Genomic DNA, 14,657 nt, shown 5'->3' with positions numbered 1-14,657 from the left:
AGTTTCTTTCTGGACACAGCCTGCGCTCTCCAGTGTGGAGCCCAAAATATAAACCTTTTGTGCCGGTATGCAAATCTCTAATTTGGGACCAGCACATGTGGAACCGGCACCATCTTGTTAACCCCTTTGGCCAAAAGGGCTTGAAATTCATGCCGCAAAATGGAGAGATGGTTCTCAGTCAGTCAATGGGGTGACAGTGGGAGGTACAGCGGGGAAGAAAGAAAGGGTAGAGAATAACCTTTTCAGAAAATCTGCGGTGCCTACCTGTCTGATATGATCTACTGCCAACCTGGATAGATTCAGTGGTTTTTGCCTCTCACCAGGTGGCTGTGGCACTGCAAGGGGACACTCTAAAGAGGCCTGAAGGAGGAGCTGGGGGAGGGGCGGGGGACTGGTGGGAGTGTGCAGGACACTACCTTGGCAACAGTGGGTACCATGGCACCTCCCTCGAAACTGCTGGGTTCCCTGCTGGGGACAGACGAGCTGATGGTAAGGAACGCCTAATCCAAAGCCAAGCCACAAACGGAATGCTGATGGCAAAGATGAGTAAAAGGCACGGGAGCAAGTGGTAGCCCTACTCTCCTTCAAGCGTTAAAGAGCAGAATCTGCCTTGTCCCATAACAAGCGAGTCACATCGAACGGTATGTTCATCAGGGAGGACTGGACATCACCGGAGAACCCAGATGAATGTAGCCACATGGCGTCAAATGCAATAATGGTGATTATAGCACGTCCGATGGAGTCAGTCGTGTCCAAAACACAATGAATTGTAAACCTGGCTGCATCATGACCATCCTGAACAGCCCGTGTCAGAACAGGACGGCAGTCATCAGAAACGTCTGGGAGAACCTGTGCTACAGAGTCCCAGACAACATGAATGTAGCAGCCTAGCAAGCAGCCTTGCAAGCAGGTAGCATGGAAGGCCAAGACGCAAGAGAAGAGGCGATTGCTGAATTTATTCTCTTGCTTCGATTCCCTATCCGAGGGAATATTAGGAATATCGTTGGGGCTGGTCTGGCTGGTGGAGGCCTGCACCACAAGGCTCTTGGGAGAAGAGTGCTTTGACAAGAAGGCCAGGCTGCTCGGTGCAGGGCAATGGTGTCTGGCAATTTGCCACTTAATTGTAGAGTCTGAAAAAGGCTTAGCTCATGCCCGTAGTACGGTATCAGTCAAGGCCTCATTAAAAGGAAGCAGAAGCTCTGAAGGAGTCTGGCCAGGCTGCAGGACTTCCATCAGGACACTGTTTTTAAACTATATAGTGGGAACCTGGAGGTCTAGGACTTTGGCCGGACCACACATAACCATGAAGGAACAAAAGCGGACTTTGAGGAAGTGTCCAACCCACTAGCATCTTGTAAGTCCTCATATTAATTCATATCAGCATATGTCTGAGAGAAACTGGTCTGGGGGTCAGAATATGTTCCAAAAAGAAAATGTAAAGAGTGCGGCATACCTGTTGGAAAGGCAAGTGCAGAAAGCTCAGTCTGAATTGGTTGGGACATTGGACCAATGGCGAGTCTGAATTGGAAAGGATGATCGGGCCACCTCTTTGGGCCATGAAGCACAAGTTACTTACCTTCGGTAACGATATATCTGTAAGAAACATTAGTTAGTGTTAGATACCTTACCTTAGAATATCCCCAGGCGTCAGACTGGATCCGGAAAGTTTTCGTCAGCAGTACCCCTGCACGTCGGTAGGCGTCGCCTGCGGCTCCGCGTCCGTCGTCGGTGTCGTGATCGCCGGGATGACGTCGCTGGAGAACTTAGATGCCGCCCTCGCGCGCCGACGTCAGTTCTGTACATAGCTTTCCGCGCCAGGAGTGCAGAGCCATGCAAGAAGCAGACACTGGTGCCATGAAACTAGGGGCCTCAAAGGGAAATACCTTAACCCTAGATATCGGTTCGCAGAACGGGGAGGTTGGGTGGGGCGGTAAGGAATCTAACACTAACTAATGTTTCTTACAGATAGATTGTTACCAAAGGTAAGTAACTTGTGCATCTGAAAGAAACAAGTTAGTGTTAAATTCCTTACCTTAGAATAGATACCTCAGCAACACGAACCCCGGTGGTGGGACTGCGAACCACGATCAAACCAGTAAGTCCTGGAAACCGGAACGGCCAAAGAAGCTATCTCTCCAGACTTTGCTGTCCAGGCAGTAGTGCTTGGCAAACGTGTGCAGCGAGGCACACATAGCTGCCTGACAAATGTCCTGCAAAGGGACTCCCCGACCCAGGGCATTAGTAGCCGACGTGGCCCGAGTGGAATGGGTGTGCAGCACAACAGGAGGCTCCTTTTTCGCAAGGAGTAGCAAACCTTGATGAACAAGACGACCCACCGAGAGATGGTTTGTTTGTGCACCGCCCGTCCCTTCTTAGCGCCCACGTAACCAACAAAGAGCTGGTCATCAACCCGGAACTGGCGTGTGCGGTCCAGATAGAATGAGAGCGCACGTTTTGGGTCCAGACGGTGGAGCCTCTCTTCCTCTTGCGAGGGATGCGGAGGCGGAAAGAAGGTGGGCAAGGTGATAGACTGCCTGATGTGGAAGGCTGGGACTACCTTGGGCAGGAAAGAGGGACGCATTCTTAAAACAACCTTATCCGGATAGACAGAAAGGAAAGGAGGCTTAGAAGAAAGAGGGTGGAGCTCACTCGCTCTCCTGGCAGAGGTGATGGCAACCAGGAATGCAGTCTAAAGAGTTAGAAGACGAAGAGGGCAATTGTGAAGTGGCTCGAAAGCAGCGCACATCAAATAAGTCAGAACAAGGTTCAAGTCCCACTGAGGCATCACGAAAGGAACAGGAGGAAACATGTGAGTGATGCCCTTCAAGAATCTATTTACAACAGGGGACTTGAAAAGAGAAGGCTGATCAGGAAGCCTTAAGAAGGCCGAAATGGCAGAGAGGTAGCCCTTGATAGTGCCCAGAGCAGAACCCTGCTGGGCAAGAGAAAGAAGAAAGAGGAGAACCTCTGAAAGAGGGGCAGAAAGGGGATCCACAGCCTTTGCTGTGCACCATGCCACAAATGTATTCCACCTGTAGGCGTATACCGATTTTGTGGAGGGATGCCTGACTGCCAGAATCACATCACAGACTTCAGGAGGCAAGTCAAATGGCCTCAACTGTCGCCGCTCAAACTCCATCATGGAGGTGGAGACTGGACAGGTTCGGGTGGAGGACCGTCCCTCGATGCTGCGACAGAAGGTCCTCCTGAAGAGGCAGACGAATCGGGGGATCGACTGACATGCTGAGTAGCTCGGGATACCAGTACCTTTGTGCCCAGTCCGGAGCCACAAGGATGACTTGGGCCCGGTCTCACCTGATCTTCAGCACTCTGAGCAGAAGTGGTATAGGCGGAAAGGTGTACAACAGACCGCAACTCCACTCGCGACGAAAAGCGGCTCCAAGCGAGTGCCGCATTGGACATCCAACGCGCAGAACTGATGACATTGCGCGTTCTTTTCTGTGGCGAATAGATCTAACCAAGGCTCTCCCCACTGCCGAAAGAGGCCTCGCGCCACGTCCGAGTTCAGACGCCACTCCTGATCCATCATGTACCGACGGCTGAGTTCATCCACCCTGGCGTTCAGGGAACCTGCCAGGTGTTGAACCACCAGGGTGACGACCTGGTGTTCCAGCCATTGCCAGAGGCGCAGAGCCTCCTGGCAAAGGGTCCACGACTCCACCCCGCCCTGTTGCAGTACCACATGGCGGTGGTGTTGTCCATGAACTACCTGCACTACACTACCTTGGACAGAGGGAAGGAATGCCTTCAGTGCAAGCCGGATCGCCCGCAGCTCCAGAAGGTTAATGTGGAGTTGGGACTCCGCCGGAGACCAGAGGCCTCTGATCTCTGCCTCTCCCATGTGGCCCCCCCCAGCCCAGGAGGGACGCATCCATCACAACTACGTGCTCCGGTTGGGGTAAGGAGAGGTGTGAGAAGTTGGCCTGATATGCAGTGCTCACTATTCTAGTGATCACTATGTATCAGTCCAAACAACCCTTATTGATGATTGGTTGTAAGTCAACCTTATAGACCAGCTATCCTAGTAGCGTGGATACGAGCAGTCTTCGGGCTAAACTCTAGAGGGCGTGCTAAGCCAGCTGTTATACCATCACATATACCCCTTGAACACCAAGTGAAAGGACACCACACAAGTGTTATGAAAATAAACAGTGTATTTATTTAGATCACAACAGCCCTGGACTCTTTATGAGGACAGGGTACTAAGCACAAAACAAAACTCTTACAAAAATACTTTAGTTGGCACAATTTACACGAATGCCCGAGGGGCACGGAAAACCATATACTATGGAAGTGGAATGCGAAATTACTAGCAGGTAAGTACTGGACTAATAGGCTTTGGAATCGCTAGGACTTGACTACTGAACCTTCAGATTACTAATAGGAGGCCTAGGGGACTCGGGTGCAGAGTGTGCACTCTCACGCGGGATGCGGGACAAAGTCTATGGAGGCTAGTAAAGACAAAGTTAGTGTTCTCGGGCGAACCCGATAAGGTAGATCGAAAACGACAGTGGATCCTGACCCTTGGATAGTGAGGTTATGCTGGGGCACCGAAATGCCGAAGTTACCTAGCCCAGGGGCTGCAGCTGCATATGTCTCAAAAGACGTCGGGAATCCTAGTAGACGAACCAGGAGCCTGAAGAAAGAGTTGCTGGCAGGCGACCAGTGAAGAGAGTTCGAAGTGATCCAAGCCTGGATCGAAGATGGATGACACCTGAAAGCAGAGGGGACCAAGTTTGTGACTACTAGCCAGTAGTCAGGTGGCACCATGAGGGCACCGGATGGTAGTCACCTCGACTAGGTGAGTGGGCGACGCTGGGCTCTGCAGTCTCACGGACCAGGAGGCGTTGTCGGCGACCAGGATGGAGGTGCGAGCTGTCCCACGATGGATGATGCTGTCGACGTCGCTGGACCCAGGATTGGGGCAACAAGTCTTGGCAAATTCAAGCCCACGCGGTGGACCTAAAATGGCGTCTGGAGTGGAGCAGGAGGGTCCGGGGTGCTCCTCTTTTGGAAGGGAGCAAGGGCCAGTCTGGAGCAACCAGACCAGCAGCGGTGATGTCGTCGGGCGTCGTTAGGAAGGCCACAAGCCAGCGGGCTAGTAGCCAAACAACGCGGTGAGCAGCAAAAAGCAGAAGGGCCCCACGCAGATCGTGGAGATGCTGGGAGGCTGGACTTTGGTGCTGGAGCTGCTCAGGGTCGGGGCTTCTCAGACCCCAAAGCACTCACCAGAGGATCCCTCGGCGGTCGTGCTGGAAAGAAGTCGTGCAGTCTTGAAGATGGCCGGTCCCTCGAGGTCTCGTCGCACCCACGGTTCTCAGCTTAGCTGTAGAGGTGAGTAGAGGTCAGAGGTGCTAGGGAAGCCGGGTCTCGTCGAGCTGGTCAGTCGGATTCCGGAGGAAGGACGTGCAGCAAACCGCAGTGTTCTTTAGATGGTGCCTGCGGGTGCAGGGTGACTACTCCTTAGTCACAAGGGAGAAATCTTGAGAAGAGTCTTGAGTTCCTTTCGTAGAAAGTAGTTTCTTGATTCAAAGATGATCTGATTTGGAAGGGGGCCCGCTCCTAACTTTATACTAGGAAAAGGGGCTGACCCAGTGACTAGGTCCTGCCTATGGGTGGGACCAGGAAGGGGGGTGGTTACACCCCTCTCCCATGCCGGACTTTCCCCAGCTCAGGGGCTGTGTGCCCCTGGAACTGGTTCAAGCCGGCCTATGCATAGTGAGCACCGGGGTGCCACTTGCAGTCACCTTCCTGTAAAGCCCTGCCTACCCAGGATACACAAAACCCTGTCTGGGATGGTGCTAGCACCGCCCCTGACAGGAAACCCTTTGTCCAAGCTCCCCTCGCTGGAAGGACTCCCAGCTGTAGGGGGTCAGACTTGTGTCTGTGGTGGCAGCATCCATTTTGTGATGCTGAGGCTCGAGTTAACTTTAACCGGGGTTCAGGGTTACATACATGTCGTGTCCCTCTAGAAGGGTGGAATGCTAACCCCGTCGTCAGAATTGGCGAGGGGTTAGTATTCCAATTCGTATGACACCTTACTCGACATGTTTTGATAAAGCAATACCAAACTTATCATATAACCGCGAGGATTATAATGCACTTAAGAGTATATGGTATGCGTTATCATGGAACAGCTATTAGGACTTGGTTCCGCAAGCTGCAAACGGGCTCAGCTCATGCCAGAGCACCATCTCACATAATTCCAAGCACTCTGCCTTCAGGATTGTTAAGGCCTGCCATAGGAGTGACTTACAGGAATACCTGTGTCCATTTTTAGGGTTAGATATAGGTATACTATATCTACAGCAAGGGGTGATTACACCACCTTGCCCCAGCTGTCGTGCAGCCAGTTGTGTCAGATTTGGGAGGCCAGCCAGGGGTGGCATAATACATGCTGCAGCCCCTGGCAGCCCTGGATACACCTATGCCCTGAGTTACAGGGTCTGATAAGGTGGCCCAGTACCAATTGGAAATGTACCTAAGGTACATGGAATCCATTTTACAGAGAGAGCAGTAGGCCTGGGGTCCTGATTGGCAGGGTCCCAGGTCGACTATGTCAAAAACCAGCTAAAACACAGGGCAAAAAGTTGGGGGCAACCATAGTCAGGATCTACCTTCCTAACAACCCCCCCCCCCCCCCCCCCCCAAACGAAAGGAGATAAGGCTATCCTTGTCCAGGTAAGCCTCTATTACCTAAGTGGCCATATAAGGAAGGACCAGCTCTGGCTTGGTTTTCCCCTGTGTCATGGTCCACTAAGCAACCCCTCACCCTAAGGGTATCTGAGGGTCTCCACCATAGGGAATCTCTGTCTTTGGTGTGTCTTGGGAAAGAAAAAGGCTGATGCTGGGATGGAGTACTGAAGTGAGGCTCCTCTACCTTTGGGCTCAACTTCCTCCAATCACCATCCATCATGTGTGCCTTTCTTTCTTTAGCTGAGATGCACTGTGCTCTCAGGGTCAGCCTCTGGCTACCTAAAGCTGGAGGCTGAGTCCCTCTGTTTGGCTTACTGGAGGGACAGGTCAGGTTTGGGGTTTTTAGGCCCCAGGTTTGGCTGTGCCCAACAGTGTCCAGCTGTGGGAGGTCCCTGACTAAGTTTAAGGGGGATCCCTCAGGAGCCTGTTTTATTTTCACTTGGCTAGGTCTGCTAGCTTCAGTGATCCTAATCTGCTGATTAAGGAGTTCTGTTGGACAGGGGGCCCTCTGGGGTCCACCACTGGCCTCCCTGACCTCTTCAGCCCTGGGCTGACTGATGCAGGGTAGAGAGGGGCAGGTTACCTGCTCCAGACTGGGTCCCACCTTGGAAGGGTCCACTGACATCAGGGGCTCTGCCAGGCTAGGCCTGACTACCTCTGGGGCAGTTCCTTCACAAGGGGTCAGATCAGTTCCCTGAGGAGGCTGATTCTTTCCTATAGTCTGGTGGGAGGGAGATTTTTCTTCCTCCTCAATACTCTCTGTCTGAGTGGAGTGATCCATAGTTTCAGGCTTCACAACACTGTTATCTGTCTGAGTAGAGGCTGAGACCATTACAGCCTTGCCAACCCTTTCAGGAAGGCACTCAGTCTGTGTTTGGGCTGTGACTGTCACAGCCCTCCTATCCTGTTCTGGAAAGTCTGTCTGAGCCTGGGCAGTGGCTACCACTGTCCTTCCAACCTTTTCAGGGAGGAATGGTGCTTGGACTGGGGCTGTAGCTATTACTGCCCCACTAACCCTTCTGGATAGGCCTATCATCCTGGAGTGGGTTTCTTGCTCCACCTCAGCCCATGCTGAGAGTTCCAGGTCATTCCCCAGCATAGCCTCACTATCCAAGGGTCAGGATCCACTGTCGTTTTCGATCTACCTTATCGGGTTCGCCCGAGAACACTAACTTTGTCTTTACTAGCCTCCATAGACTTTGTCCCGCATCCCGCGTGAGAGTGCACACTCTGCACCCGAGTCCCCTAGGCCTCCTATTAGTAATCTGAAGGTTCAGTAGTCAAGTCCTAGCGATTCCAAAGCCTATTAGGCCAGTACTTACCTGCTAGTAATTTCGCATTCCACTTCCATAGTATATGGTTTTCCGTGCCCCTCGGGCATTCGTGTAAATTGTGCTAACTAAAGTATTTTTGTAAGAGTTTTGTTTTGTGCTTAGTACCCTGTCCTCATAAAGAGTCCAGGGCTGTTGTGATCTAAATAAATACACTGTTTATTTTCATAACACTTGTGTGGTGTCCTTTCACTTGGTGTTCAAGGGGTATATGTGATGGTATAACAGCTGGCTTAACACGTCCTCTAGAGTTTAGCCCGAAGACTGCTCGTATCCACGCTACTAGGATAGCTGGTCTATAAGGTTGACTTACAACCAATCATCAATAAGGGTTGTTTGGACTGATACATAGTGATCACTAGAATAGTGAGCACTGCATATCAGGCCAACTTCTCACATTGGTGGCAGCGGTGGGATACGAGCAGTCTTCGGGCTAAACTCTAGAGGGCGTGTTAAGCCAGCTGTTATACCATCACATATACCCCTTGAACACCAAGTGAAAGGACACCACACAAGTGTTATGAAAATAAACAGTGTATTTATTTAGATCACAACAGCCCTGGACTCTTTATGAGGACAGGGTACTAAGCACAAAACAAAACTCTTACAAAAATACTTTAGTTAGCACAATTTACACGAATGCCCGAGGGGCACGGAAAACCATATACTATGGAAGTGGAATGCGAAATTACTAGCAGGTAAGTACTGGACTAATAGGCTTTGGAATCGCTAGGACTTGACTACTGAACCTTCAGATTACTAATAGGAGGCCTAGGGGACTCGGTGCAGAGTGTGTACTCTCACGCGGGATGCGGGACAAAGTCTATGGAGGCTAGTAAAGACAAAGTTAGTGTTCTCGGGCGAACCCGATAAGGTAGATCGAAAACGACAGTGGATCCTGACCCTTGGATAGTGAGGCTATGCTGGGGCACCGAAATGCCGAAGTTACCTAGCCCAGGGGCTGCAGCTGCATATGTCTCAAAAGACGTCGGGAATCCTCGTCGACGAACCAGGAGCCTGAAGAAAGAGTTGCTGGCAGGCGACCAGTGAAGAGAGTTCGAAGTGATCCAAGCCTGGATCGAAGATGGATGACACCTGAAAGCAGAGGGGACCAAGTTCGTGACTACTAGCCAGTAGTCAGAAGGCACCAGGAGGGCACCGGATGGTAGTCACCTCGACTAGGTGAGTGGGCGACGCTGGGCTCTGCAGTCTCACGGACCAGGAGGCGTCGTCAGCGACCAGGATGGAGGTGCGAGCTGTCCCACGATGGATGATGCTGTCGACGTCGCTGGACCCAGGATTGGGGCAACAAGTCTTGGCAAATTCAAGCCCACGCGGTGGACCTAAAATGGCGTCTGGAGTGGACCAGGAGGGTCCGGGGAGCTCCTCTTTTGGAAGGGAGCAAGGGCCAGTCTGGAGCAACCAGACCAGCAGCGGTGATGTCGTCGGGCGTCGTTAGGAAGGCCACAAGCCAGCGGGCTAGTAGCCAAACAACGCGGTGAGCAGCAAAAAGCAGAAGGGCCCACGCAGATCGTGGAGATGCTGGACTTCGTGCTGGAGCTGCTCAGGGTCGGGGCTTCTCGGACCCCAAAGCACTCACCAGAGGATCCCTCGGCGGTCGCGCTGGAAAGAAGTCGTGCAGTCTTGAAGATGGCCAGTCCCTCGAGGTCTCGTCGCACCCACGGTTCTCAGCTTAGCTGTAGAGGTGAGTAGAGGTCAGAGGTGCCAGGCAAGCCGAGTCTCGTCGAGCTGGTCAGTCGGATTCCGGAGGAAGGACGTGCAGCAAACCGCAGTGTTCTTTAGATGGTGCCTGCGGGTGCAGGGTGACTACTCCTTAGTCACAAGGGAGAAATCTTGAGAAGAGTCTTGAGTTCCTTTCGTAGAAAGTAGTTTCTTGATTCAAAGATGATCTGATTTGGAAGGGGGCCCGCTCCTAACTTTATACTAGGAAAAGGGGCTGACCCGGTGACTAGGTCCTGCCTATGGGTGGGACCAGGAAGGGGGGTGGTTACACCCCTCTCCCATGCCGGACTTTCCCCAGCTCAGGGGCTGTGTGCCCCTGGAACTGGTTCAAGCCGGCCTATGCATAGTGAGCACCGGGGTGCCACTTGCAGTCACCTTCCTGTAAAGCCCTGCCTACCCAGGATACACAAAACCCTGTCTGGGATGGTGCTAGCACCGCCCCTGACAGGAAACCCTTTGTCCAAGCTCCCCTCGCTGGAAGGACTCCCAGCTGTAGGGGGTCAGACTTGTGTCTGTGGTGGCAGCATCCATTTTGTGATGCTGAGGCTCGAGTTAACTTTAACCGGGGTTCAGGGTTACATACATGTCGTGTCCCTCTAGAAGGGTGGAATGCTAACCCCGTCGTCAGAATTGGCGAGGGGTTAGTATTCCAATTCGTATGACACCTTACTCGACATGTTTTGATAAAGCAATACCAAACTTAGCATATAACCGCGAGGATTATAATGCACTTAAGAGTATATGGTATGCGTTATCATGGAACAGCTATTAGGACTTGGTTCCGCAAGCTGCAAACGGGCTCAGCTCATGCCAGAGCACCATCTCACAAAATTCCAAGCACTCTGCCTTCAGGATTGTTAAGGCCTGCCATAGGAGTGACTTACAGGAATACCTGTGTCCATTTTTAGGGTTAGATATAGGTATACTATATCTACAGCAAGGGGTGATTACACCACCTTGCCCCAGCTGTCGTGCAGCCAGTTGTGTCAGATTTGGGAGGCCAGCCAGGGGTGGCATAATACATGCTGCAGCCCCTGGCAGCCCTGGGTACACCTATGCCCTGAGTTACAGGGTCTGATAAGGTGGCCCAGTACCAATTGGAAATGTACCTAAGGTACATGGAATCCATTTTACAGAGAGAGCAGTAGGCCTGGGGTCCTGATCGGCAGGGTCCCAGGTCGACTGTCAAAAACCAGCTAACACACAGGGCAAAAAGTTGGGGGCAACCATAGTCAGGATCTACCTTCCTACAAGAGGGATCTGCCGCTGACCCAATCGCGGTCCGTGAGCCACCACTGCAACTGTCTCGCAGTGCCCTCCGAGATCAGGACGTGGTCGGACAGGTTGCCCTGATGCTGGGCCCACTGAAACATCAGGTCCCACTGCAGAGCCTGCATCCGCCCCCTGGCGTGATGCACCAGAAGGATGCAGGAGGCCATCAGCCCTAAAAGCTGCAGCGTCAACCTGACCGAGACTCGGGATAAAGGCTGAAAGATCGGAATTAGAGCCTGAATATCCCGAACCCACTGTTCGGGAGGATAAACCCGTAACTGTGTCGAATCCAGAACCGCTACGATGAAGAGGAGCTTTTGAGAGGGACACAGGTGTGACTTCGGCACATTCATGAAAACCCCAGCAAATGCAGGAGGTCGGCCGTAGTCTGGAGGTGGCTGACGACTGTCTGGGGCGAGCCCACCTTCAACAACCAGTCGTCCAGATAGGGAAAGACTGACACCCCTAATCTGCGCAGATGAGCTGCGACGACCGCCATCACTTTCGTGAACACCCGAGGGGAGCTGGTAAGGCCGAAGGGGAGCAAGGTTAACTAAAAGTGCTCGTGGCCTACCGTGAACCGCAGGTAGCGCCGGTGGGCCGGCAGGACGGGGATGTGAAAATAAGCGTCCTGCAAGTCCAACGCTACCATCTAGTCTCCGGGGTCTAGGGCAGCTAAGACCTGAGCCAAAGTCAGCATCTTGAACTTCTCCTTCCAGAGGAAGCCATTGACGTTCCGCAGGTCCAAGATAGGGCGTAGGCCCCCTTTGCCCTTCTTAGGGACCAGAAAGTAGTGGGAATAACAATCACAACATATTTCCGTCCCAGGAACGCGTCCGATGGCCCCCTTGGGCAAGAGGGATGATACTTCCTCTTGCAGAAGTTGCAAGTTATCCCCCGACACGCGGTGGTACTGAGGTGGCATGGCTGGAGGGGTCGCCTCGAAGGGGAGGGAGTAGCCCCTTCAGACGATTTGCAGCACCCACCTGTCCGATGTGATGGTGTGCCAGTGGAGGAGGCGATGGCGGACCCTGCCCCCCACGGGGGTCGAATGGGCCTGAAAGCTCGGACTAGGAAGGCTTTGAGGAAGATGCTGTGGCGGTGGATGTGGTCTGGCCTCGCCGTTGTCCCCTGTCACCGCCACGGCGGTTACCACATCGCCGCCGCGTTGGATGTTAGACTGCGGCCCGTGGCTGGCAGCACGTAAAGGGGTGTCCCTTCCTTGGCCACGAAAGGAGCGAAAAGCAGACTGCTGCTGACGCTGGTCCGAGAGGCCCAAGTATTTGGCCGTAGCCCTGGAGTCCTTCAAGCACATGATCTGCCTTGCCACCAAAGAGGTGGCTGCCATCGAACGGCATGTCCATGAGGGTGTTCTGGATATCAGACGAGAAGTTGGCGGACCTCAGCCAGGCGTGGCGGCGAACCACCGCCGCCGTTGACATCGCCCTGCCCAGCGAGTCCGTGGTATCCAGCCCACATAGTATGGAATACCGCGCTGCGTCTTGACCCTCCGCGAGGGCTTGAGCGAGCTTCGCCCGGGCCTCCTCCGGGCCCTCGGGCAGCACGGCCGCAACCGTATCCCAGAGAGTGGGTATCACGGCCCAAAAGGCAAGCTGGGTTGACTGACCGCAACCCACAACTGAGGGAGGAGAACAGTTTCTTGCCAAACTGTTCATACCTTTAGGATTCCCGATCTGGGGGTGCAGTCGGGAATGCGGATTGGTAAGTAGATGCCTGGATAACCAGGCTCTCGGGGGTGGGGTGGGTGGACAGGAAGCTAGGGTCGCCCGGAGCTGGGCGGTGGCGCCAGGCGACGTTCCTATCTACAGGGGGACCTGTAGCGGGCCTGGACCAGGTGCCCAACAGGACGGCCATGAGAGCCTCATTACACAGCAGTAGAGGCTCCGGAGAGCCTGTCTGCGGTTTAAGAACCTCAGTGAGGATGTTAGACCTCACAGTTGCGACGGGGAGCGTAAGCGCCAAGGCCTTGGCTGCCCTCGTCAGCACCACACTATAAGCAGCCCCCTCCTCCGTAGCCACGGTAGGAGGGGAGACAAAGCCAGTGTCAGATGAAGTGTCAAGACCACTGGCTTCCCCTAGCTCGTCTGTTCAGTCCTGAAATGACTGACACTCCCGTGTCAGAGGGTCCTCAGACCCCTCCCAATCCCCCTTGTCCTCCACCTTCTGAAATTCAGGGTCAAAGGATGGAGCCGGATCAAAAAAGAATTGCTCCTCAGCCGGCGTCTAATGGGATCCGGACCGAGGGAGGGATCAGGGACGGCGCCGGGGGCGACACCCTGGGGGTCGACGCCAGCGGGGTCGTAAGGTCGACCAGCGGCGACCCGGGTTCGGAACCGGATTCAGCGGGGCCCTGCGGCGCCGGGACCGAAGTCAGCGACGGCGCTGGGGCCGAAGTACCCGGCCCGCATGGACTCCCAGTCGGGGCCGGGGGGCCCGGAGGCGCTACCGCGGGACCCGACGGAGGAGAGAGGGACCTCATGGCCATGAGAAAGGCCTCGATCTCCTACAGCGTCTCGTTCAGCCCAGAGACCGGCGGGTATGGAGCTGGCCGCGGCGCATGCGGCTCCGGCTGAGCCGGTGTCACCCAAACCCCCGGCCGCATCAGGGGGGGGGGGGGGGGGGTCGGAAGAGCGATGTCATCTCTTCGACTTCTTGTGCCTCTTACCTGAGGACTTGGAGCCCGAGAAATGGTGACAACAAGCCGAGCTTCGATGACAGTGGCCCCGCGACCGGTCCCTCGACCCCCTCCTGGACCAGGACCTGGGGCGGTGCGGGCCGACTGCCGGAGCTCAAGGCGCCTATGGGACCGCTCCCGCCTAGCCTTTGACGTCAAGGCCCGGCAGTCAGGGCATGACCGGTCGTCGTGGTCGGCCCCAAGGCAATAGAGGCACCGGCGGTGGGGATCGGTAATCGACATCATTCGCTTGAACCCGGGCATCCCTACCGGCACCGAGAGTCGTAAAGACTTGAGTAGGGACCTGGTCTAACGGCGAAAACAGTGCCTTAAAATCTCCAAAAATATGCCCCGAAGGTGAATCCAGCGCCCGCATCATCTGGCGCTCATGCTGCTTTGTTGGAAAATGCGGTTTACCTGGTAATAGAGGACTGGTTTGCAGATCGTCTTTATGCCCGGGTGAAGAGCGTCTCGGCCGCCATCTTAAGTCCACGGGACCCATCCTGTTACGGACCGAAGCTCCAGCCCACCATCCTTTGCCACGATAATCATTGAATGCAGAGGTGAGCGCGTTCAACAGAGCACTGCCGCGATGCCAACTTTATGCTTTGATAAGCCGTAGGTGACACTATAAGCCCAAATTCAGTTGATGCCTGACCCCAAAATGGCGGGGGGACGAGTGTGTAGAGGACATAGCTGCCTAATTATGTATCCTACGACTCTGCACAGCATCTATATTCCACTGTAGTGCCCACATCCTCATAATACAACCACACGGAGGTTATAAGCGTGCTCCCACGAACACCGAGAGGCCCTACAACTCTAGCTGCAGCCGGATGTCAAGATGGCGGTCGGCTTGCCGATACACTCAGTCCCAAGCGCGAAATTAGCTTAATAAT

At 54.0% G+C, this 14,657-nt stretch overlaps 1 protein-coding gene across 1 annotated transcript in view; it reads right to left on the bottom strand.

Moving 5' to 3' along the window:
• Nucleotides 1–14,657, bottom strand: part of SMC3 (structural maintenance of chromosomes 3) — an 889,895-nt gene that overhangs the window by 96,766 nt on the left and 778,472 nt on the right. The gene's annotated exons all lie outside the window — the stretch shown is intronic.

The sequence above is a fragment of the Lissotriton vulgaris genome, chromosome 5 (genome assembly GCF_964263255.1).
Source record: "Lissotriton vulgaris chromosome 5, aLisVul1.2, whole genome shotgun sequence".
Lineage (NCBI taxonomy): Eukaryota > Metazoa > Chordata > Amphibia > Caudata > Salamandridae > Lissotriton > Lissotriton vulgaris.
The sequence above is the reverse complement of the archived record's forward strand: the minus strand, read 5'-3'. Positions and strand labels throughout refer to the sequence as shown.